We start from the raw sequence: 25,437 nt of genomic DNA on the forward strand, positions 1-25,437 counted from the left end.
ATATCATTAGAATTTCTCCATTGTCTGAAAAAGAAATATTGTAAATTGTAGCATACCCCCGATTCTCCCTGCTAGAGCTTCATAACATTTGAGTCTGGACAGTTTTACAAGGATTGTACAATTTGAGAAAGTGAAAGATGTAGATGATATTTTTGAAGTATATCCATCAGGTATCATAGCAAGGTTAAAAAAATCAGCAGCATCCTTTAGTGTCACAGACTATCTGGGACAGTCCTTAAAAATTCTTCATGTAGAACGAAATAATTAAAAGCCTCATTTAACACAACAGGAGCTACTCTTTAGGAAGCATAGGATTGCATGGATTGAATGGGAAAGAATACTGTATGACTGGGAATTTACAACAATTTTTCAATCACTGCTAATAAATCAGCAGAAATGGTTTATATCAAAAATTATTCTCACTAGAAGAATTTTCATTTTTTTAATGTACATATGATCCTAAAATACTCTATGAACAAGGGTGACTTTGAGCATTTAGAAATTCTCATTATGATTACTGATCAACAATCATTTTTTCAACATTAGTCACTGATGTTGTGATCACTGGAGATAGTTTTTCTTTATTTTTCTTGCTTTAACTTCCTTTGTGATTAATAACCCCAAATTTCAGTTTCAGTCCTTACACTTAATTTCCTGTTTGCTCTGCTTCTGTCCTGCTTTCTCTTGTTTTATGAAAGATAAAGGAGATTTGCCAATATACTCAGAATATAGTGTTTCTTTTGCCCGCCACCAGACTCACATTGTTTGAATTGAGTGGCCCTATAAATCAATTGAACACATAAATAAATACTCCTTCCATGCTTTACATGGCCAACTAATACCTATTTAAATCCAGAGGTGGATTTTCAACATTCTGTTGTTACTTTTGTTGTTGCTTTGGTTATGTTGCAGGCCACTGAGGTCTTAAACAACCAGCCAACTCAAAGTTGTTTAAGAGCAACCATAGAAATGTCCAGACTTTGAAAATAATAGAATCTGAAATGGCTTACTGTTATCCTGGGTGCATTTTAGAGGACAGTAAGTTCAAAACCAAAGTTCTGTGCTGGGATCTTGAGAATATAAAGAACACAAATTCTTCCTCTGGTTACAGCTTGTGTTTATTTCTGTTAGATATGAGAACTTTGACTTGATCTTGGGTGGAGATGATAGAATAAATCATATAAAAAAGGTTCTACCACTACCCTTCCTATTATGCATAGTAAGTGCAGTTGTTTTATAATGCTGAGAACAAACTTCCAGGTAGTGAGTATACACATCAGCTTTTATCAACCTTTTGAGGTGGATCAGGTCACCACAAGGGCTGCAGAAATATACCTTATTGTTGTAGAGTATACTAAAAAAATCTTGAAAGCCCACCAGAGTTTCCCTCTGCCCCCTCTTATACCAAGCAGAATCAAGATGGGGTTATTTGGAGTCCCTTTCTCATGCCCCCTCCTTTCCCAGCATTTAGCTGTTGCTTGCTTTTTCTTAATGGCCCTCCTAACGGCCCTTATATACTTTGGTCAAGGCTATCTTTGCACTCCTCTGTGCATTTGATGTTGATTCTCCATTGTGAGAATAAAGGAAAGCAAGTTATTGTAAAATAAAAAAATATAAGGAAGAATCTGTTAATAGAGAAAATATATGCAACATGCTGGAAGAATAAGTTTTCTCGGTTTTAGAAATTTTTTAAGACAGTGTCTTCTGTGAAGAAGAAACATCTCAGGTATTTCCAGGAAAACATCTCAGTTAGGTATTTCTGCTCTGGAATACCATCTGATATAAATGTAAATAATACTTTTGAAAAAAATTTAAAAAGAAATTATTATTTTTTTAAAAAAAAGAATTCAATGCTTTAGTTCTAATATTGAATGCTGTATGCTTTCATGTGGTGCAAAACATACAATATAGTGTCATTGCTTGTAAGGCAAATTCTAACTAAGCTGCATAGTTAAATACTTAATCACTCCATACAATTAAGATAAAAGAGTTTGTGTATGGTCAGTGATAGTGGATAATTTTTTTTGCAGAGTTGGATAGGACTGAAAACAGTTTAGAGGAAGGAAAGTTTCTTTCCAAATTGACAACACCAAGTTAATATTGGGACAAAAAGTTTGAAAAATACGTGGGTGTTTGAGTAGAATAGTCATTAAGGTCTAGGACCAGGACCAGTGAGACCCTGTTTCAGGTCTACTGTTAGTCATGGAAGCTCATTGGGTGACTGGGCAAAAACTTTTCTCAGCCCAACTTGCTTCAGTGATACACACCACCCTGAGCTCCTGGAGGAATAGCAAGAAATAAATCTAATAAATAAAAATAAATGTACTTTCACAACTTGAACTATTGTTGACTGTCTGTGTAATAAATACTCGATCCAGAATTTCAGCCCACCCCAAAATCTCTCTCTGAAGTGACCAAAAAATTGTTTGACTACTGACCCTTTCAAGTAACTGAGCAAACATGTACCTTGGCTATTATATTCTCAACATCAACTTACATATAACCTCAGGCATTTCTGAGGGAACATTATTGAGAGTGAAATTAGTTACAGTGATGCAGAGATTGTTCTGGTGTTCAGGTGGGAATAGAAAATGTCTTTCAAAGTTTAGTCTTTATGAAGGCAGCCTATTGGGAAAAACTAAGGAGGCTTTACTTTAACACATTTATCTATAATATAAAAGATCTAAATATAATATCTGTAATATGAAAGGTCTAAATATATAGATCTTCACTGAAGGTTTTGGAAACTTCAGTGAAGACCTATATATTTAGACCTTTTATATTATGGATAAATGTGTTAAAGTAAAGCCGCCTAAGTTTTTCCCAAGTACCATGTGATTATTATTTATGTTATAGAGAGGTTGACTTTCTTTCAGTCAGAATGTGAAGAATTCAGTTTGTAAGAACTTTTCATTTGTAGAATCCAAAACATAATTGGAGAAATCACAGAAATGTGAATACTTAAACTTCATCTTTACCTCTTTAATAGCTATTTTTAATCATAGCATCTAAGCACAGCATATTCTTTTTTGGGGGAAAAACATTGTAATGTAATAAGCTGAGTAAAAGGTAGTATGCAAACATTAAATCACAGGCATGCAGCCAAAGTGTTCGTAATGAAGATTGAAAATTGATGAATGTATTTCTTCTAATCAACCTCCTTGCACTAAAATAACCTTGAAGTAGGTATAAGCTCAAAAAAGTGAAAAATGTTTAAATCTCCAATAATGTTTTCACAAAGGACTGTGGACACACCCAATTTAATGCTGTTATTGCTATTATGCCAAGACTATATCACAGAATGGTCTGGGAGGAGGATTTCTATGGAATGAGCTAATTATAGTTCTCCTGAAAACTTTAATCAGTCAGGTGATTAATCAATCAATTGATAAGCAATCAATCAGTTTAATCAAATCACTCTCTTGCTGTTGCACTGAGAATACATTGCAATTGCATTACTCAACTGGTGAGAAAATCACAATACTATCTCACGGGAAGTGAGATATGAGTTCAAGGTCTTTTACAGGTAGTCCTCAGGTTACAACAGCAATTGGGACCAGCATTTCCATCACTAAGTGATGCGATCATAAAGCGTGATGTTCACATGACTCCTTTGCTTAGCGACAGCAATCCCAGCAGTCCTGGTTGCTGTTGTAACTCCAGGACTGCTCAGGTTGTTAAACAGGAAGTGGTGGAAGTCCCAGGCAAGGAGTATGGGGGGGGGGGGGAGTATGGGGGGGGTACAGAGGGTGCCATGGGCAGGTGTTAAGGAGTGTGGGTGGGCCAGCAAGGGCCATGGGTGGTTTGGCAACAGCCTGCAGGTGGGCTGGCAAGGCCCATAGGCAGGCGGGCAAGGGCTGTGGATAGGGGCTAGGGAGCACAGGGAGGCAGGGGGTTGCTGTGGGTGGGCACATGCACTACAGAGTGTGACTAAGTGGGGGATCCTATAGAGAAGATCCCTGGGATCTCGTACACCATAGTGTGGCTCCTCAGGAGAAAAAACAGTGGAGGTGACTTACGGGAGCGACCACTCATAAGTCCCCCTCGTTCAGCACCACTGTAATTTTGAACAGTCACTGAAAGAGTGATCATAACTCAATACTCTATAATATTTTCAAAACTATGTTGTTAAACATATTACTCCATCAAAAAAAGTAAGGATTGTGTCTTTGGCCTTCATACATACTTGATAAGACCATACTGAGAGAGTTTTCAAGGCATAGAGATGCATTATGTGGACCCATTTCAATCCGGGTTTCATTCAGGATATGTCCTGCTTTGATTTAAATCTTACTGATTTTATTTCTACTTTACTTACTTCTAACTACAACCAGGGGAATAATTTTTATAAGAATTTTATTAAATTTGAAACAAAAATAAAAACTACAAAAAAGAGAGAGAAAACTAAAAGAGTGTAAAACATAAGAAAAAAGAATTTTGAAGATTACATAAAGAGGTGACTTCCGAGTTTCAACAACAAGAATATACAGCAATTTCCATAATTAATCCCTTACTCTATATCAAACCAAGATCATATTATTTCTATAAATCATTCTATTAGCACATTATAAATATCACTAAACACAACTGCTCCTTCCTCTTATATTAAAAGAACAAGAAATATATAAACCTCCAAATCAACTACCCCCAAAAACATTTATTTAATTTTTTCCTTCCTACCAGTATTCTATATATTTCTGTCTGCTATAATAGAAATCAAATTATAAAAACATTTAAATTGTTTACTTTTATAATTAATAATACTATAACAATCTTAACCCTATTAAACCTAAAACCAAGCAAATATTATTATATCTTATAAATCTTAAAAATCAAACAAATCTAAAAGCAATCTAGTAAATCTTAATCCAAATCATTAAAGAAAGATAAAATCATACAAGCCTTAATATCAATCCAAATAAACATTCTTAATTCTCTACCCCACCTCAAAATAAACCAAAAAATTTACATCTCTCAATATTACACACAAGGCATTTTTCATACAGAAATAAAACAGCCCAACTACCCCCCTTGGAAACTCAGACTTCTCAGTAAAAGAAAAAAACCTCCCACAGAACAGAGCCTCTTCTTCCCCATAACATACCATCAAAAAAACAACTGCATTTGTGATTTGCAATTCAGTCTGTTCTTTTAACTCCATCAACACCAAAATCTGGTCATCTGGCACAAGAGCTTCAGTTTTGCTGTCGGTAGAAACATCTCCTTCTTCATTAGAATCAACTTCTTCCACAACCTCCTCAGCCAGATGAAACATTTTAAAGCTGATTTTTTATGCAATGTCCTGAATATCTTGCAGAACAGCTTAACAGGTATCATGAAAGATCTGTTTATAAAGATCTGTTTAAACTCACAGCGAAGCTCACAATGGAACTCTATGAAAGTCTCCTTGAAATCCTCCATGTTTCAGGCAGTAGATTATGGAGCCCCCTAGATACCTGACGGCAGATGTAGGAGTTAATGAGTTAATAGAAGATCTCAGAAAGTTGTTGACCCAGGAGAAAGTATACTAACAAGAGGCTCTCAGAGAAAGTGAACAGAAAACTGAAGATTCGAAACAGCAGATTCAACGTGTAGGAAAACGTTAAATCCTTCAAATTCAATACAAAAATAATAGCAGGGAGACAATTATTTATTTTCAATCCTCCTCAATATCCAAATGGGAAAACAAGCAAAAGCTTAAAAAGATTTTTGAAAATTAATCCCAGAAATAATGACAAGCACCAAGATAGATCATTTCTCCTTGTTGTAGAAAGTCTCTCTTAGGGTACATAACTTAAATATACATATACATATACATTGGGTGATTTACAAATGGGGTGGCTCGACCTAGTGTCCCTTAAGGCTACAATGCAGCTTGGAAATGATGACATCCCTGGCCTCCTGGCAGCTCTTACCCAATTGTCGTGAATGTTGTTTGCAATTCTCAGGCTGCAAGTTGCCATTCCAGAGGACAGATGGGATGATTCTGAGTGTTTTCTATGTCCGTGAAAACACTCTGGGCTTTGGGAAAAAACCTGCCCATGCTCCAGGGGAAAAAAAACCCACTGCTGTCAGTTCTGTCTGTGGAGCTCGCAGACAGCTGTTCAGTTGGCTATGTCCCCACCGGAAGTCCAACCAGAGGAATCATGGTGGTTGACTTGAATCAAGTCTCGGAGCCAAATCAAGATGGCTGTTCTCTGTGTTTAGTCCCAATAAACTGGTGAAGAGAAAATCCTAGTTAAATGGAGATTTATTTTACTATTTGTTTTTGCCTTCCTTAACTCCTTTAAATTTCTTTAGAGCAGGCTTTTCGAATGACACATCCTTCAGAGATGAGATATCTCTCAAAATTCCCAAAAAGTTTCTCCTTGATCCACAAGTATTCAGCTTAGCAAGAAAGGCAGGATGGATGGACCCTGCCTCGTTTTCTCCACAACCACCTGGGATGGATGGATGGATGGATGGATGGATAAATCAATTTTCATTTTTCATAAATAGAATGCCATCAATAGGGAAAAGATGCTATTCTATTCCTAACACTTCCTGAAATTTCTGACTAAACCTTGTTTTCCTGTCAAGTACAGTATATTGCAAGAAATTAGTAAAGCTTCTTTTTGTTTTGCTATACCTGATTCCATTCATTCAATAAATAAATTGGTATCAGGTGTCATAAACATTGCTTCTAAATATCTTATATATTAGCTCAGGACTATCTTGTGTATATACTGTACTCTTACCCTTATCTTGATAGGTAAGAATAGTTCAAAAGTAAGTTTTTTTGTTTTAAATCAGCTAGTATGAAAATAGTTAATGCCATATATAGTTTTTCATCCGTGTAAAGATTAAAAAGCCAGAGGAATATCTGGGCAACTTTTACTTGTACTGAGAAAAGAGCTGATGCACAATAAACTATAGGCATTATGGGATGCCTTCAGTCACTTTATAGTCAGATGCATTCATAAATTTTTATACAGTTATAAGAAGTTGACTTTGATGGTACAAAACACACAGGAAAGCTTTAGATCATAGGAGTAACCAGAGATGAAGTTTATCCTGACAATTTATCACCTCTTCTCTGTCAAGAAAAAAAAAACATTTTTAGTGTCTCCCTATTAGCAGTTGCATGCTATTATGAAATTGTATTTTGAAAAGGAAGTCTGCCATCTGTCTTCTGAGAATTTTTTTTCTTTTATACTTCAACATGTTAAAATTACAAAATTCTATATTTCAAAGCAGAATAAAATATGTGATGTCCACTATACTTACCCTGACAAAAAAAACAGGTTAAAGAGGAATGTAAATCTCTTATAATTTTAAGAGACATAGATCAATTGAAATATGTGTTACCTGTGAATGTTATTCACTTTTCTCATTCACCATATTATCAATGATTGATAATTTGCTCATTTCACTAGAAATGAAAAATTCATTTGTATCTCAAAAAACATATTCACCACCCCCCCTTTATAAAAAATACATCGTTTTTGTTACAGGAGAATTCTATGCAAGAATTGCCATAGAGAAAGGCAAACATGCAGTTCATATATGTTGTCTGTTTGGTATGCCACAATTTTATTACTAATAGTGGTTTTCTGCACCGATACTCATCTGCAGGAAAGCATGCTATGTGTAAGCTATCTGGATTATATATCTCAAGATGTGAATGTGACAATTCTATTGTATTGGCAGATGCAATGCACACTGATATAGATAAATATTTCTGGAAAAGCTGTTCCCATTCTCTCCCATACATGAATGTGCTTATATGGGCAGGGTATTTATGATACTGTAAATTCTATCACCGATTTTGGCCAGTTCAAATTGATTCTGCAGTAACTGCAAATAATGAACCCTAGAGGCAGAGGCAAAGAAGAAAACAATTTATTCAGCTGTATAAATAGATGCAAACTGTAGAGTACATTTAGCCACAGATTTTATCAGATAATGCAGCCAATACGCTTCAAAGCATGAAGAGGTATCCAACAGAGAACATTGTGTCAATGCCCTGCCTTAACTTTAATTTCGCTGTTAAGCTAAGTAATAAGTTGAAGTGGGAGAGGGAAGAAAAAGAAAAGCTTTCTCCTTTGAAAGGGGAATGTTCTTTTGAAACCCCCTAAACTGTAATTATATAAAGATGGGCTCATAAATGGCAAAACAAAAATAAAACAAAACCACAACAGTTTACTCAAACTAGGTTCACACATCATATAAGCCATAGTGTAACGAGTTTGATTTGGCTTAGCACAATGTGGTTTGTAAAAGTGGTTTATGGCCTAATGTGTGAATTGGCGCCCTGCTGTAGTCCAATAATGCCTTAAGACAAAACTTGTGCCCTTATGATGTCTGAATTCAGCTTGCAATCTTGCCTGTTGTAAATTTTTATTAAGGCATTTGCTGGGGAAGGGGAGGGAGTGTTGATATTCAGTTGTAATGATACTTGTGTAGAATAATGTCATTGCCCCACAATTGTTACTCTATGGATTCTGCATTAGTATGATTCACAGATCACCATCCTCAATATCCTTTGACTAGTAACCCTGATTATCAGTAGACCTGGCTGAGAGGCTGCAATTTATTCCTGGACATGCTATTATCAGTTATGGCATATTCATTTGAAAGAAGTGGGATCCTGAGATAGGAATCTTCCTACATAGACTCACCAAAAGGCAAGCTGATAGATACCAACTTTTGTCATGCAAATGTGTGTTATTTATTAACATATATCTCCTGGTTGAAAAAGCAAGTGGATATTGAACAGCATAGTATTATAAGACCTGTCCATCCAATTTCACTTCTGGAAGTGAGGTGCTCTCTTCTCTGGAGACTCAGAAAGGAGCATATGCTAGATGATCTCAAGTAAGAGTGAAATCATCAGAAAAAGTCAGCTTACTCACAATTTAGCTCTTTCCTCTGAGCATGATCAAGAAAAGAGTTAGTAGAACTCAACCCCGTTCATGTGCAGGGAAACAGAAAGCAACTGTGGCAATTCGACGTTGGTAAAATTGTGTGTAGAAAGGGAAAGGAGAAAGATAATGAAATTGGTAATAAGACAGTTTCAATGATGAGGATGTAAGTTCAGAAAGTAGTCATAAAGCCCTCAAGGAAACAACTTTTTTTCAAGGCCTGCTTGGGTTGATATTAGTTGAGAAAGCAAGTTGGGATCACCAAATGCTATGAGAGGGGGAGAAAGGGAGAGAAAGAGAGAGAAAGAGCGCCTCCAAGTCAACATAAGACTTAAGAAACCTCAGCCAAACAACCAGTCCCTTTTCCGTGACAAGTTGTATCTGTTAAAAAGAAGAGCATGTTTAATTACCTCTCTGGGGAATATAAACCAGAAAGACGGTGGTGATGGGGGGATATGATTTTCCGAATAATCTCAGGAAGAGGAGAAAAAGTGAGTTGAGAAGCAAGTAAAGAAAAGCTGACTGTGGAACAGCAAAGAAAGTTGCAACAGCTTCTTGAGCAAAAGTCACAGCAGGAGGATGCAGAGCAAACCCCAGAGGAAGAAAGAAAAAGGAGACTCAGCCCAGAAAAGACAGTTGAGGGAACTGCCCAGGCAAAGAAAGAAACCCTTCTGGCTGCAGAAAAAAATTGAACACTGGCTGCAAACTAGAAAGGGCAGAGAAAAGTTGGAGTTAGAAAAGGGTTGAATGAAAGAAAGGGAAAAAATGCTGCTAAGGAGAAAATTCAGGCAAGAAGATCCTCTTGCCTGAACTAGCTGTGCACACAAAATTCAGATAGATTAAAGCTGCCTAAAGTTGAGTCTGCGTAGCTCATGAGGTTCCCTTCAGTTGCTCTCTCCGCCACCACACCAGGAGCCTTCCAGTCCTCTCAACGAGGGCAAGTGAAGCAAAATTATGTCTCAGAGCTTCCAGGCTCAGAAACCTCTTAAACTTGCCAGAGCAAGGAATTGTGACACTTAAAAAATTGGCACTGAAAGAGGGAGTTCCTTGCCAACTTGAGTTTGTTATCCAGACCACTATTCTTTTTTTTTTTCTAAGTTGCTTTTCTCATTCCTACTCCATCTGTATTTCTTCTGTGACAGTGTGTTCCCCCTGCCCTGTAGCCTTGGACTCTGCTCTCTTTGCCCACCTCCCTTTTTGAAAAAATGCTTTCCTGATCAATTTTTTTTTTTCTGAGTGCTGCCTGTGTTCCCAACTGTTTTCTTTGCAGACTTAAGAGAGTTTCCTAGAATGTACACACTGTAAGAGCAAATACCTTCTGTAACAATGATAAACAACGTGCTGAATTCTGTTTTTTAGGAAAGGCCGTTTCCAGTTATTCAGTCTCTTTTGTTATATGAATGAACAAGCTTCAAACTTTGAACTAGACAATAGGCATTTAAAAAAAAAATTTTTTTTACAAGTATACTAATCACAGAGTTTCATCGTCCTGGAAATAAATAGGTAATTTTCATTTTGCAGAGCATCTTGGTCACTAATTGGTATCAATTGACTAAATCCTGCAATGAAATTATTACTTTTAATTAAAATGCTAGCAATAGGCATTTCTGACATTAGTGGCTTTGGGTTTTGAAGTCCATTACTAAATATGTTTATTTTGCATTTATTTTACAGAATAAAACCACCCTTTATTCCAGTGGGAGCAAAGCAAAGCATAGGCATTATGCGAATGAGGCCTACATATTCCCTTCCACCTTCCCCTTCCCCTCATATGCTGTGACTATCTCCTTCCCTGTCCATCAGTTCAGTTAAAATTCACAGAAGCCCCATTTGCCTAGAAATCAGCATTGGAAAACAAGACCAATCAATGGTTTTGAATTCAACTTTCCGGTAATGGAAAGTTGTTTTGCTGACACAAAAACAGGAGAGAGTATGTGAGCCTGAAACTACTTTACATTGTACTAAGTTTTGGTTATTGTTTTAAATGTGAAATTTTGATCCATGGCAGTACATTCCATGAATTACCAGAGGCATCAAGTTTTATTCTGCCTTTCAAAAATTTAAATAGTATAATCTAGTCAGGTGTATACACATACATGAACATGAATGGATTGACAATAGTACTGGAATATCATACTGTATTTCAGTTATAATATGATTAATCTTAGAATACATTTCTTGAGAACCATATTTTAGATAGCACGTTAGTAAAAGAAAAGTAATCTCTTTGGGCAAAAAAAAATTGCCTGCTTTAGAATAAATTGTCTGGAGCATAACAATCAGCTGATAAACATTAAGTAAACAAGAGTAATGTTGGTCAATTTAAAAATGATTAGATCAATCTGACTGTGGACAAAATAGACTGTCATAATTCTTTACTGAAAACCGAAGTATGTGAATTTTCTGCTGCTTTTCCAGATACGACATTTTAAACTATATGGTTTTGTTGCAGTTTTTAAAAGAAGCAGTAGCTTAGTCTGATACATTAATTGCATGGTCTACTCAGCCACTGCACTAGCAACTTAATGAAATGAGTAGTGGAGTAGAGCCAACACTAGCAGAGATAAAGCCACCAGTGTCCACTAGTGGTGGTAGGGGGTCACAAAAGACACAATGGCAGTCATAGCACTGCAACTGAGGCATCATTATTATTAATAATAATAAATAAATAAATGTATATGATGCCTGACTCCCAGCAACCCTGGACCATTTTGTATATTACACAAACATACAAAGCAGCAGAGCTTTGACTGCATTGCTGTGACACCACCTTGCCTTTTGTACCCCCACCCCTAGCAGATGCCAATGGAACAGGACTTTTATTCTTATGGTCAACATCAGCATCCCCTCTTTTAGCCTTTCCTAATCCCTTGGATCTTAGCTGCAATAATCAGAGAGCTGGGGTGGTAGAGGGTGAGTGACAAGGATTTTCTCAGGAAGAAGAGAGGGTGGGTAGGAGAGAGTTGTGACTCTACTTGTGTTAAAATGCAAAGTATTTTAAAGTATTTTGGTACTTTGATGGCTTGGGCTTGAATGGGCAATTAAAACCCATTATAAACACATATGCACATTTCTATTTGTGTGCATATGTAGAAAGAAAGAGAAATCAACAGAGATATAATCAGCAAAGCTGCCAGCTATTTCTGAACTATTCACTATTCCTGGGACTTAGCTTTAGAGACTATTGCGATGAATCTTGGTTTTAAAAATTTATCACTGCACCATGGGAACGAAACATTACAGTTGATGCACTAATGCAAAGGCAGGCCTCTTTCCTGACCTACAGATGTTCATTAAATTGTCTGAATACATCTTAGCTCAAGCATATTGTTTATGAATTGGCTGTGAAATCATTATTAGGGACCCTGAGCAAAGCTCATACAGATTGCTCAAATATGTAGACATGGCTATGTGCATACAGAATAGTCTTCTCTTTAAATTACTTGGGTCATAAATTAATACTCACAAAGAGCTGAGAACAAGAGGGGATTAGAAATGAAAGCAAGGCCTGAAGCCAGGAAGTCTACAGATCAAGGCATCAGCTTCAAGACATTGCCCCTGAGAAGTCCAGAAAGCAATCTAAGAACCCAGGAGAAGGAATGGTCACAAGCAGTCAAGTAAATAGCCAACAGTTGGTGGCAACATTGGGAAGTTGCCTGACAGAGGCTTAAATACAGCAACATGTCTTTCTTCAAAGCCCAAGTGCTGTTCATCTCCTAAAATCTTAAGCCTGCAAGTCCCATTTCAGGAACTCATGACATCTAGTCTCCCATACCCTCCAATGTTGGCTGTCCCTAGAACTTGGAGAAGAGGAGTCCATAAGTTCTTCCAGATTAATTTCCTTGTCTCTAGGAGGACTGCTGGGCTAGTTTCAGCTTAACCAGGGAGTTGTGCCTTGGCTGCTTCTTTCTGACCCTGCTCCTGTTGTTGATTTCCTTGTTTTTGTGTCTGAGAATTTATCACAACACTTTGTTGGGATTATGGCCTACTATGCCAATCTAAGTTTTGCCCTTGTATATATCCATTTATTCATAAAGATAATCTAACATGGTTAATGTTTTGCTCATGGATATGAACATGATTTTAGAACTCTTTTGATGGAATAGCATCCCATATAACTCAGGTGGGATTCTCAATTAATGGGGAAGTTATAAATGTAGTGAAAAATGTAAGTATATCCATCAAACAAGTAAAAAACTAAAAGTTTAACCTAAATTTCCTGTGATACAAAAAGAAAAGGCCTAGTTTAAGGAACATATTTTAAGGAAGCATTAAAGAGTAACATCTAGTCAAGCATGCATTAATGGAAAAATATTTGGCTTAGCTACTATATTACTCATATAATAAGCTTTTTAATGAACTATCTAAGCTTCTTGTGGAACCCAAAAAGGGAAAAATTACTCCTGATTTAATTCTAAACTCTCCTCTTGTGCAAAGGATATTCCTTGTACAGTAATAGTAATTCACAAGGCTATCAAAATAAGCATTGTATATTTCTAGGAAACAGCTTGGAATTTCCAACACAATTATATCTAATTTCAGAGAAAAGTTCTTGGGAATTAGTTAACAGTAAGTTGAATATTACAATTAGGAAATACAGATTCCTTTAACAATAGTGTATGTATTTAAAAATATTACTGTAACAGAGGTTCAAATAGTATCTGCACTATAGATGTAATAAGCCTTAGAGAAGTTCTTAAGTCATCAGCATGGTTTAAGTGTGACTATCACAGTAAGATTTCCTTTTTAACTTCTTAAATGTGAAAGACAGAAAATATTAATCAACACAAATCCATAGCAAAGTAATTCAGAGATATTCTAAAGAGCAAATCCTTAGATAAATGAAAAATAAAATGTTATGTTAATCAGCTCTTGTTGCATAAGACTTTTTTCCCCTTATTTTTAATTGGTTGGTAGAGAAACCGGATTCCAGCAATCAACTGAATATTTCTAGAAACAACATCAGAGTGTTCCACTATATCAGCTTTAATGTGCTGGGGAAAGCAGTCATTTATACCTTTTTAAACCACTTTTTTCCATTAGAATATATTGCCCATCCATTATCCTACCTCCAGCACCCTCTGTTTAATACCTAATACAAATATATTTAATCACTTCAGAAAAGAACAAGTGGAAATAGCCACCCACTTCTTATTGTGGATGATAATCTTTGGGGGTACTGGCCAGCTTTTGCTGCTGTTGAAATAGAGTTGAATGCCCAAACCCAACAGGAGCTCCAGTAGCTACATCTTTCGCCAAGTCAAATTCCCATAAAGTCTCACCAAAATCATGCAAAGAATATAAACACTGTCAGTTATGAGAAGTTGAAGGGCCTTTTTCTCTGTAACCAACTACCTGGATTTTGATCGGGTCGAAAGCAGAAGTGCACAACCTTTTTCTGGCCAAGATCCATACTTGGTCTGAGTTGTTTGCTTGCAACCACAGTACAGAAGGTGGACAGAGCACAGCCAAGACAAAGAAGTGGGCAGAACCAGGTCAGAAACAAAATATGATTCAATTTAATGTAAATAGCATTTCATTGATTTAATGCAGTTAATACAATTGCTCTTCATACTCTTAATATTTGTTCCTTTTCTGTCATGCTGGGAAATTGTCTCTTGGGAAGAGTTGGGAATCTAATTTACAAAAAGAGTGGGAATGGAAAGAGATGGTTGCGTGAAGACAAGATAGGGCAAAAGACAAAGGAGGAAGACTGAGTAAAGGCTGGATTGGGTCCTTGCTTTAGAAGCAAATGCTTACCTGTATAAAATCAGTCTAGATCCCAAACAGTATCAAAGTTTAAATTCCTCAAATGAAATTTTGGAAATGTGATTTTTTTCCCCTCCTCATTCAAGAACTGCTAAGTCGGGATCTCTTTTGATCTCTTATTTCTGGAAATTAAAGCTGTTTGTTTAGCCTGAAAACAGGCAGGTTACACAAAAGTAGGTGACTCCATATCACTTTTGGTAAGCAATTATTTCCTCATGACACTACTCAGTATCTGCCATTATGCTTAACTGAAGGCTTTGCTGTATCTTTTTGCACAGCAGCATCATGGATGTCCTGTTTTCCTCTAATCTGAATACAACCTAAAACTGCTACAAAAGTAACATACCTTTAACTCATTCACAACACAGGGAGGCATAAAAATAAAGGAGTGGGTGTTTAATGTTGGACTGATGTCTCTTTTTTTCTCTTTCCCTTATCTTGTTTTTTAGTTTTTATTTCCAGTTTTGTAATAGATCTCTAAGAGTATCCATCATGCCAGGGTGTCTACTTTTCATTCATCTTCTTCATCTTTCTCTACGTTCAAATGGCAGTAGCCAGGACACTCTTTGCTACAATTTAGGGCTAGGGATGCATTTCTATTTGCCTTTCAAAACTATTGAAAAACAAAAGATGAACTTTAGCAGATGCAGGCCAGGAAACTTCCTTTTCCTTTCAGTGCCACTGCAGGAATAACTATAGTGCTGTTAAAACCTAGGCTCACATTAAGAAACTCTTAATATATAGAACAGCTGTGAGAATTCTGTGTCTATTGCAGATAATGATACAGGTGACTTCACTTTTTTCTTCTCTCTGTCCAGGAAACACTTGAATACAATTTGTTTGTTGGTTTGTTTTATCTATCTGTTGCTCACCATGTTGGAAATCACCTAAGATAATGGGGGGTTGTGAAAGACTACATCAAGTAACACTGTTAAACAGATTTTATTTCTGACTCCCATGATAGGAGATATAATACTTCTGAAGAATATTTAATACTGGTTATCTTTCTGGGAGACAAGTTTGCCTAGGTGCACACAAATTCTGGTATTGATTTATTTTATTTATTTGCTTACTTTTTTTCTTCCCACGATCTTAAGGTCTGGCAGTCTTTATCAGGGTATATTGTTTCTTATATACACATGCACACAGACACATTCCACTTTATCCCAAAATATGTTTATGACAATTCAACAAAGGTTTGTATTGTTGCAGATAAAGAAAGGGCCTTTACATAAAGCTTATTTTTACTTTAAAGGATCTAAGCAGAAGCAAATGTTGTGAGCCTGCGAGTGTCAGAGTTGATGTTTCCTTCATTAGAATCCTACCAGTTTCAAGTAGCAAAAGCTTTCAGGCTTCTTGAAATGCCTTTATGGAAAATAAACTGAATACATTATTTTTAAAAAGGGATTTCAAACTTTTCGTATAAAAAATAAAACACAGATTGAGATTTATAGGAGAAGTGTGCCTTAACAAAGATGTAAAAGTTGGCTCTTCCCTTGGATTTCAATGTTGGTTGCAAACTAAGGATGATTTGTGTTAATGGTCCACCATTCACCTAGGAAATGCTTTAGAAAATGAGTTAGCATCAGAATTTTAAAAGCAGGCACTAGAGTAATAAAGAACATGCAGATGGATGCCACTGTGGCGGTCTCTCATGAAGGATACACAGGCTGCAAGTTTTCTCAGGATGAGAGCTTGTGGTCTCTCATGAAGAATGTAGGAAGAATGCACAGACACAACTTCCTCGGGATGAGAGCTTGTGGTCTCTCATGAAGAATATACACGACACACAGTTTCTTGGGATGAGAGCCCCGATTCAAGCCGTAAGCTCTCTTTTATTATTCCCCCAGTTAAGCAAGTGCACTAAAACAGTAATTCACATAGCAGAAGGCTGATTGGTCTAAATAGCAATGCATACCTCATGTAACCCCCGATAGCCTCCTGGCACAGCTCAGGTTACAGCTCCTGTTGCCTTGTGAGGAAAGTTTTTGCTACAACCTTATCCACTATGGAAGTTCAAGGAAGGTTCAATGTAAATAAGCATCTCGCACAGCTGTCGTGGTTTGCCAACCAACAACATAGCATACAATGCTCTCTACATCTCCTCCTTTTTATTTTCAGTTATAGCAAGCCATTTCCTGTTGTGATAGAGGCTGATACACAGGAGAGTAACGCTGAGGGCACATGGAAGATATGAGAGGGAAACAATAAATGCAACAGCAATTAATGCAAATAATACAAATATTTGTATAGTGATATTAAACATATGAGTACATGATGAATAAATGCCAAGGTTAATACTGTTAGGGTTAATATACTGTCAACAAAATGTGGCAAGTGTCTGAAATCTAGAGGCTAAATGAACTATGGTCACATTATCTGGGGCAGCAGTGCGAATACCTAGCACAAAGGTTTGGTTGTGCCAGTGGTTTACAAAGAGAGGAACTGCCACCAGAGGAAGTCCAGCGTGGCCATAGGCAGGGGCGTGCAAACAACCCCAACAGTCCATTTTCTGTAGAGTGCAAGTGATTGTAGATCCGGAATGTATATATTCGGAGTCCAGGATCCATGCTGAGGTGAGGCTAGAATAAATGAAAACAAACTACACAAGCAAATACATAAAATGGTAATAAAAGAGTTGGCATTCAAACAAGCAATAATGGCAACAATGAAATTGTCCTCTGATTTAGGGAGATTGTTCTTTTGCAACAGTTGGTTCGCTTGCATTCCCAGAGCTTTGATTTGTCCCCATGTCAGACGGTGCTGTTGTTGGCGTGGCACTCGAGCCTTGTTGGTGGTGGCTCCTGTGGTGGAGTTGGTTTGCAGCATCTGTCTGAACTGTGGAATTGGATTCCTCAGTTCCTGATGCCATTCCGCCATGATATGGTTTAACACAACGTCCAGGAACCCACAATGGACCTGTGGGAAGAAGCAGAGCAGCATATCCCCTTCCCCAGGTCAATAAGGGAACAGGGCCTTTCCAGGTAGGGTCAGGAAGTTGCTTATAATATACCAAAGGCTTTGGTAACATGACTTGAGATCCAAAATGACGTTGAACAGCAGTGTCAGAATTGGAAGAAAGATTTAAGTAATTAAGTGTAAAAAGAACTTGATTCAGCCATTGCTGAATATTTGGCAATGAGCGTAATACTCCCCCATTTTTAAGTTTGTGTTTGTCCAGGGAGGACTTTAAAGTCTTATTAGCTCGTTCAACAATAGCTTGGCCAGTGGAATTATAAGGAATGCCAAAAAGGTGAGAAACAGACCATTGCTGGCAAAAGGAGGCAAAGCCAGAGCTGCAATAAGCAGCTCCATTATCAGTCTTCAAGACTGAGGGCTTGCCCATGACAGCAAAAGAGCGAACACAGTGATTAATAACATGCTTTGTGGCCTCTCCACGTTGTGGAGTGGCAAAAATATATCCAGAAAAGGTATCAATAACAACATGTAAATACTTCCATGGAGAAAAGGAGGGATATTGAGTCACATCCATTTGCCAAATCTGATTAGCTTTCAAACCACGGGGATTAACTCCCATGGATGGAGCAGACACATGTTGAGAACAAGCATCACACTGTTGAACAATGGCTTTAGCTTGTGATATGGGCAGTTGGAATTGTCGAGCCAAAGCTCGGGCGTTTTGGTGAAATTGACTGTGACTTTCCCAGGGGGAAGCAGAAAACAACAACTGGATAGAAGGACGACAGGCTGCATCGGCAATCTGGTTACCAAGTGAAATCTGTCCAGGGAAAGGTTGATGACTTCGAATATGAGCAACATAGAGAGGATGTCTGCGGTTATGCAAAACATCCTGTAGAGTGAGAAGAAGTGACAACAAATTTTCATCGAGAGAAGGAGAAACATATGCACCAGGAAGAGAACAAACAATTTGAGAAACATAGAGACTATCAGAGATAACATTGAGAGGCTGGGAGGGAAAGAGTTGAAGGCCATAAATCATAGCAGCAAGTTCAGAGCGCTGTGCAGAGGTTTGAGGAGGGGTGATTTTTGTGTGCCACTGTGTGCCTGTTTGCCACACCACCACCCCCCAAACCTTGCCGCCATCAACAAACAAAGTCAAAGCATTAGACAAAGGAGAAGAAGAGATAAATGGTAAATAACAGTGCCAACATAGTTAGTCAAAGCAATCTGCAAGTCAGAAGACTGAGAAAAAAATTTTTTCCATTCCCACAGTGGGATGGGAACAATAATTCGTATCAAATCCAAGCCAATTAGTGCTCGGCTACGAGAGCGCCCTTTGAAGATCAAAGTAGCAAACAAAGAAGCCAAAGGAGTGATAGTATGATGAGGAATGTGCAGGAGGTTTTCAAGAATGAAAACAAAAGGTTTAGAGTTGGATTTGTAAAAAAGCAACTGGCAAAAGACCGCAGTAGGAAGCTTGCCAGTTGATAAAACAACCAATGTAAAAAAAATGTTATCTTGACAGCGATCTACCCACTGTTGGGCAAGGCTGTCTTGAATATTCTGTAAAACCTGAAGTTGTTACTTTGATAGGGTAATTAAGTCTGTGGGGTCTTTGCCACCTTTTAAGGCAGCAAACAAGGGGCTCATGGCCGCTGTTGTTTGGCCAATATATGGACGGAGCCAATTTATTGCCCCTAAAAGCTGCTGCAGCTTAACATACGAAATGGGAGATTGAATCTCCAAAGATGGTAATTGTGGGTGAGAATAGGTTTGCATCAGCTTATGACCAAGATATAAAAAAGGCTCAGAGGATTGAATTTTCTCTGATGCAATTACAAGACCATATTCTCCTAGGTATGTCTGTAAATCATGCAACCATGACAGTGGAAGAGAAGGACCTGCAATTAAAATATCATCCATATAATGATAAACTAACAATTTTGGATATTGGAGTCGAAAAGGTTCTAAAGCAGTAGCAACATAAATTTGACACAAGGTGGGACTATTTAACATCCCTTGAGGCAAAACTTTCCACTGATATCGTTGCGTGGGCCGGTCAGCATTTAAAACTGGCACAGTAAAAGCAAACAACATTTTGTCTTTCGGATAAAGAGGAATAGTAAAAAAACAAAAACAAAAACACAGTCCTTTAAATCAATAATTCTTAATTCATAAGTTCTGGGGATTAAGTTAGGGTTAGGCATCCCACATTGTAAAGCTCCCATAGGCATGATAAGAGCATTAATAGCACGCAGATCGTGCAACATACGCCATTTGCCTGATTTCTTTTTAATGACAAAAACTGGTGTATTAAAAGGACTGGTTGTTGGCTCTAGATGACCAGCTTGTAATTGTTCTTAAACCAACATGTGTAAAGCAGTTAATTTGCATTTTAGGCAAGGGGTTTTTGGCTTAAAACGAGTATTACTGGTCCCTCTGACAATATTTGCTCCTCCCCCCGGTGCCCTGCATTGTGCTTTAAAGTGTCCTGGCTTCCCACAATTGAAACAATTACCAGTAGGCTTGCCAAGGCGTCCCTTATGCAGAGCCATTGCTAAAGTCCCCATCTGCCAGGCATTAGTCCCTACCTCCAAACAAGCTTTTAACATGTCAGCCAGAGAATACTCTGGTCGAGAAATGATAGACTGTAAAGCCTTCTTACAATCAGCATTGGCATTTTCTGCAGCCATGCACTTGAGAAGCTCATCAGCTGCTTCAGTATTGTCTTGAGTTTCAGAAACAGGGAAGGCGTTTAAACCTTCCAATAACTCTTCTCCTGATAAGGTTCCAGCATGCATGGAAGCTTCAAACCCAGTTCTAACAGCTCCTTTGTACATCGCTTCCTCTTGTGATTCTACAGGTGCCACAACAGGCTGAATTAAAGGAGCAGGCAGTGTCACTTGAGGACCCGGAGTTGTTAATTGGGGTCTCTGAGTTGGTTTTAAAAGATATGGTGGTGGGGCGCTTGGAGGCGGCAACGAAGAAGTGGTGGTATTAGCATTAAATGCCTGAGCATGATACTCAGTCGCCTCCTTAATCTTCTTCCACAATGCTAACAGAGACATAGGAGCTCAAACACCCTCATGCAATTCTTTCCCTATTCTTATCCAATCTCCAAGTTCTAATGATCCCTGTTCTGGATACCAGGGACATCTACTATATACAATTTTTAAAAGTTCCTCAATTGTCTTTAAGTCTGTATCATAAGGCTTTCCTGTTGCTTTAATAAACGTATTCCTTAGCAGACATTTCAGTTCTTTGGCATGAACTTTCTGCCCTACTGAAAGTTTACTCCCCATACTCACGAAAGGGAACTGAAGTCATCCAGCGATTCAGTTGAGGTGCACCGTAGCTATTCCAGCTGGTGAGTAAAGGGTTGCAAGGAATCACGTCGGGGGGGTCACCACTTGTGGCGGTCTCTCATGAAGGATACACAGGCTGCAAGTTTTCTCAGGATGAGAGCTTGTGGTCTCTCATGAAGAATGTAGGAAGAATGCACAGACACAACTTCCTCGGGATGAGAGCTTGTGGTCTCTCATGAAGAATATACACGACACACAGTTTCTTGGGATGAGAGCCCCGATTCAAGCCGTAAGCTCTCTTTTATTATTCCCCCAGTTAAGCAAGTGCACTAAAACAGTAATTCACATAGCAGAAGGCTGATTGGTCTAAATAGCAATGCATACCTCATGTAACCCCCGATAGCCTCCTGGCACAGCTCAGGTTACAGCTCCTGTTGCCTTGTGAGGAAAGTTTTTGCTACAACCTTATCCACTATGGAAGTTCAAGGAAGGTTCAATGTAAATAAGCATCTCGCACAGCTGTCGTGGTTTGCCAACCAACAACATAGCATACAATGCTCTCTACATGCCACCCTCAAAAATGATCTTGAAGTTCATTTTCAAGGTTACATATCACTGCATGAATTAGGCTACTTTCAGGAAAATTGTCACTGTTCTGAAATTAAGAAGCAATTGTACACATTATAAACAAAAATGAAACTGTGCTACCAAACCTATTATAGTAGTTGAAGTCTACTTCTGGCTGGAGAAAGGTTGTATCTTTTTAACCCTATGATACCATCCATTATATACATACCATGATAATACAGCAAAATACAGAGAAATACAGTGCATATTGTAACCCATATTAGTGACATGGTTGGCATTCACCATCATGAAAGAACAAACACCACAACAGTGTTCAAGTTGTGTAGAGGTAAAAAAAGGTGGCAATTTCTTTCATAGTATGGTGCAATGTGGTTCAAAGATATAATAGAAAATGTCCAGATTTATGGACTGATATGTTACATGACATATCATGTAGAGATCTTGATGGATTGTAAGGACATTATACCTGGAATAATTCACTGCTCTGTTACTTGTGACACAATGTACAATTAGGCAAGCTTTGTTTGGTGAGGCTTTGTCCATCTAACTGACATGAATGATTTGAGAATACAAGTCACAGCAGCATTTGAGTGGTGACCTTAAAAAAGCTTAGCAAAGTCAGATCTGGTTTGTACTAGGATGGGATACCATTCAGGGTTATAGACTAGATTTAAAAAACATCTAAGAAGTGGCAGTGGTAAATCACCTATATTGTTGCTGAAAAGCAACATGGATATGTCCATGTGGTCAGCAGGAGCCAAACTTACCTTGAGGTAGACTTTATGGAGAATAAAACGCCAGAGTTTCACTGCTGGAAATTTAGTAGTAAAACCAAAAACCCATTTTGCACATTACACAGATTAGTTAAATTAAATCTGCACAATAATATCATTGGGATCACATTAGAAGATCAATTCAGGAACAAGTATAGTATGACACAGTATGTGCAACGTATTAATCCAAGGAAATGATGGTGCATTTATATACTCTTACGATTTTCTGCAGATATACAGTGCAGATGGTGCTAAAACGTTATCAAGCAGCTACAGAGTTCTGGTATGTGGAGGTTAACCTATAGATGTCAGCAACAAAAAGGATGATACCAGATGATGTCATCAATGATTTGCAAATGGCCCCGGAGTGAGGAGGCTATAGCAATTCTTAATGCAAATCATTTAAGCCATAACAAAAATTGCAAGAAAATCAGATTTCTTAATCTGTTTGCAGACACAAGTTTCAGTCGCCCTAAGATGACACCTTAATAACTTGCCATTAGATATATCAGTTTGCATTTGTAAAGTGTAATTCTCTTCATCTTGAATCTCTCTGTATATGATCTGCTGTGGAGGTCATATCAAAGAGATTCTTCCGTTTCTTCTAAATTGATCTCACCCAATCTTGTATAATGCATTGGTATCTTGGTATCTTGTCACAAACATGTCTCATTTTTTAAAGCTGTAATATATAATTCTGGAGAAACCTGTATATTTCAGGCATACTAGTTCAGAGTAAATGGTTGGTGGACTGCAGTCTTAGCCACCATTGTATTTGCTGTATTATGTCAAACAGATTCTTGAGATCATTTTAATTTTTTACGTATAACTTAACAGCATTACATTCACTCTGAACCATGAATCCTGACGCTGATCCCTTTGTTTTGGAGACTTAATGTTAAACAGAAATAATTCATACTTTGTAGTTACTACCCTTTGGTTCCTGGTGTCAGTTTATATTTGGCTGCCTGGGCAAATATTAAAGCGTTGTTCCTTGCCAAGAGCTTTCTTGAAGCAATCTGCAGTAGAATAGTTTTTGTGCCAACTATGTTAAAAAAAAATACCAGTGTTTACTGACAATTTTAGATACAAGTTGCACCGTGTTCAGTTTTAATTTGTTTCTTAAGTCACTTTTAAAGAATGGGCAGTATAGAAAAGCTTACATATTTTTAAATCTGAAAAATAAATAAATTCATTGGTAGATTCGTTGTTTAGGTTGTCAAACAGAAAAGGTGGTATGTGATATTTTAAAATAAAAAATGGCGTGTAAGATTACTAACAAATACTGAATGGAAAACTTTAAGATATCTGATCTGATTTGTTGTGGTGATGGTGAAAAAGAATTATTACTGTAGTCTCACGTGTAGTGAGTGATATAATAAAATGGTGTGAGATATGATGCCATGGCAATACCTATCCTATTAGATTGCCATAAATCCAAGTTTTGCAATGTAGGTTCAGTTATTGTAACAGAAATTCTGTCTCATTGTTTGTAAGTGAGATAGTTTTGCTTTGTTTAATTCGTTATAAATTTGTTTTATAGGAAATAGAAAAACAAACAGTTCAAAATTGATTAATGTTGCAGCTAGCAGATGCTGTCCTTCACAAATAAACTAAGTGTAGTTAGAAGAGAACTAAGCATTGAGCTGGTTTGGTGCAATTGGTTAATAAGCCAAAATAAGGCTTGGAAAACATGGATACAAGTTGCCATTCAACTGCTAGTTTGCTGATTGCTCTAGGTTCAGTCACAAACCCACAATCTAATCAATCTCACAGAGTTATTGTGATGATAAAACAGATTGAAGTCCATGTATATCACCTCCTTACAGGCAGAATGGGATATAAATGAAATAAATCAACCTGCCACCCAGCCACGTATGTGCTGGTCTGTTCCAGGATTTGTGTCCAATATTAATTGAAATGCAATTCTATGCAGATAAACAATGTAGCCCCATTGTTTATATATAAATCCTGAGATGATTTTTGGATATAATTCAGGATTTGGATTGGTAATTTGTTCACCTTATTCACCACTATAAAAGGCTTTTAAGTGGCCTGGGACAAGTCTACAGATCAATGAAAATATTGTTCATCTTGTTCATTGACAAATATTTACCAGTAATCACAAAAGTGTTCATAAACAGGATACAAAGATCTTCAGCTCAAAAAATGATTGAAAGAGAAAATTAAATTAGCAACTATAACTACAATACTGGATTTTGTTAGCTTCATTTTTATAAACCTTTACCAAAGCATAAGAGGGATACATGGTTGTTTCTCCAGCCTATTTATATCCATTGAGGTCCATGTGATTTAGGCATGCTGGCTTATAGTAACAGCAGCAACAACAAATTTTTAAACTTGTATGCCACCTGATTCGTAATGACTTCGACATGTTTTAATATGATACCTGTCAAAGCTCCTACTTTAAGTGCCTTTCAGAAGCAGTTGAAAACAGAATTCTTGGGGTGGGGTGATACCATAATCAAGGCTTATTTTATATTTGCTATTATTTTAAGTGAACCATTAATGTTTAAATTGTTTGTAATGCATCTTGTAAACTGTCAATAATTTTTCAGGCTTGCAGCAGGGTATGAAATATGATTGATTGATTGATTGATAGATAGATAGATAGATAGATAGATAGATAGATAGATAGATAGATAAGAGGAAAAAGTCCAGCTCAGAGTAAATAAGCACTTCAAATGTGTTTGACGTTAAACTATAAGTTGAAAACACTATTATTACCATACCTGCAGGAGGTAAATACTAGACTTTAAATACAGTATACCATATTTTGAAGCTTTACCCTTTGATGTTAACACACTTCAAGCAAATTGTAACTCTTCATTAAACAAGTGTATGCTTACAGTAGGATTCTTTCTTATCTTATTTCAAGTTAGTCATTAAAAAGCAGTGTTTCCAAGCATCTAGAGATTTGAAGTTCATTTTTTAGAAAAGTGAAGCATGAAAAAATAAGACAGATAGTAATAAATAAACATACCTGACTAGGCCTAGCTGGAAGGACTATGTTGTTGTTGTTGTTAGTTGCCATCGAGTCATTTATGACTCATGGCAACCCTATGTATAACAGAAAGAGATGCTGTTCAGTCTTGCGCCCCATGCCTGACTGTTGCAATGTTTGCATCCATTGTTGCGGTAATTGTATCAATCCAT

The 25,437-nt window shown here is 37.3% G+C and overlaps 1 protein-coding gene across 1 annotated transcript in view; it reads left to right on the plus strand.

The window, feature by feature from the left end:
* NPAS3 (neuronal PAS domain protein 3) overlaps positions 1 to 25,437 on the plus strand; it is a 520,563-nt gene that overhangs the window by 460,336 nt on the left and 34,790 nt on the right. The window lies entirely within an intron of this gene.

Source organism: Candoia aspera, chromosome 1 (genome assembly GCF_035149785.1).
Source record: "Candoia aspera isolate rCanAsp1 chromosome 1, rCanAsp1.hap2, whole genome shotgun sequence".
Classification (NCBI taxonomy): domain Eukaryota; kingdom Metazoa; phylum Chordata; class Lepidosauria; order Squamata; family Boidae; genus Candoia; species Candoia aspera.